Source organism: Olea europaea, chromosome 8 (assembly GCF_002742605.1).
Source record: "Olea europaea var. sylvestris chromosome 8, O_europaea_v1, whole genome shotgun sequence".
Taxonomy (NCBI): Eukaryota; Viridiplantae; Streptophyta; class Magnoliopsida; order Lamiales; family Oleaceae; genus Olea; species Olea europaea.
In genome coordinates, this window is record NC_036244.1 from 6,615,028 (window position 1) to 6,616,757 (window position 1,730).

The window sequence follows — 1,730 nt, forward strand, 5'->3', positions numbered from 1 at the left end:
CAGAGATCTAGCTGCTAGTCTGAACAATTTTAAGTAAATCCCTCATTCGACTAATGTGAATAATTATTAAGTGTCCCACAGTAGACAATATCGTCATTGACAAGATGATCAAAAATATTTTCAACGTAGGGATAGGGATCAGATTTGTGAGTGAGAACAAGATCATGGTCGTCAAGGTACTCTTCTCTTCGTCATAAGGAGCGTTTCCTTAGAGACATTAAATTAGATACTCCTACTTTCGATAGTTGCTTAGATCATGAAATTTTTACCCAATAGAACACCCAAACACAAGGGAATCAACTAGTAACTGAGTACATTGCTTAATTTGAGAAATTTTGAATGAAATGTCTTGTCGTTAAGGATGAGGCCTTCATTTTGAGTAGGTTTAGACAAGGCCTAAGAGAAGATCTAAGGCATGAGCTCTTCCTTCGGGGTATCATTACTTTTGATCACGCTTACTCGTTGGCTCGGGACTACGAATTACTTATTGTACTCCAAATGAAAAGCGTGGTCACCATCATTCACCCATCTCCTCAGCATCACCTCGTATAAGTTTATCATAGAACCTTCCCCGTCTAATGTTCCTACCATCGGGGAAAATAAGTGTAAAGGTCATGATATCCCAAGACCTTCTTCGTATCGAAGGCGTAGTGACATTCGCCCTTTTCCTCTCATCGACGCCATCTCCTATTAAGTCCCTTCTAGGACCTCCCCATCTAATGCTCCTCCTCTATTGGAAAATAAGGGTCAAGATTTTGAAACTCCAGTAAATTCTCCTCACTTGCAATGCTTCAAATGTAAGGACTTTGGTCACATTTCTCCCAAATGTCCTAGTCGAACGCTAATCATTGAGGAACGAAATGATGTAATGGATGATCAGTTAGAAGATCAAGTCTATGAACCTAAACTTGAAGAATTTGATGATTTGAATGATATTGAGGATACTTCCTTATGTAGTATCTGGACTTTTCCTATGAATTCAGGGGTTTACCCTTGCTCTCGATACCTCTAGTCAAATGTTGTATGTTGTACCCTTATCCAACCTTCCTGATGATTTGCGTAATCATACCATTTTCAAGGAAAATATTAGGAATTGGAATTTAATCCTCCCAACAATTTAAATTGGACATAACAATTTTGTGAATCAGTTTATAAATATGAGTTCCGTCGAAGTTATTCATGGTTATAAGTCTAGGAAGCCTTTAGACCTTGTTCCAATGTCCCCACATGCTAGTGTGTCTACGTCAGTTGAGACATGCGTACATCATCTTCATGACTTGTATATTGAGATTAATAAACAATTTGAAGTAAATAATGCATTATATAAACTTCAAGCTGTTTTGCATAAGCAAAATTTTGAATTTAATATTAGGGATTATGTTATATTGTAAGCTTGTAGAGTTGTCCTAATGAAATTTTAAAGCATGTTGGTTTAAATACATGTATCATTGATCTTTTATCACATTTTGGCCACCACTCTATTTTAACTGTTAAGGACTTCGTTGCCTACGAAGGCTACTTTAACCCCTCTAATGATCATTTTCTACCTTTACATGGGAATTCCTACAATGAATCTTTTGCTATGTCTATTCCAATACCACCTATCTCAGCACACAAAGATAAGATTGAATTGTATTGACCAATGATAGAGATATCCAGTGCTTTCTTGATCGTTGGGTGGATTGACTGGATTCTGATGATACATGGATATCCAGAAAGAGACTTCAACA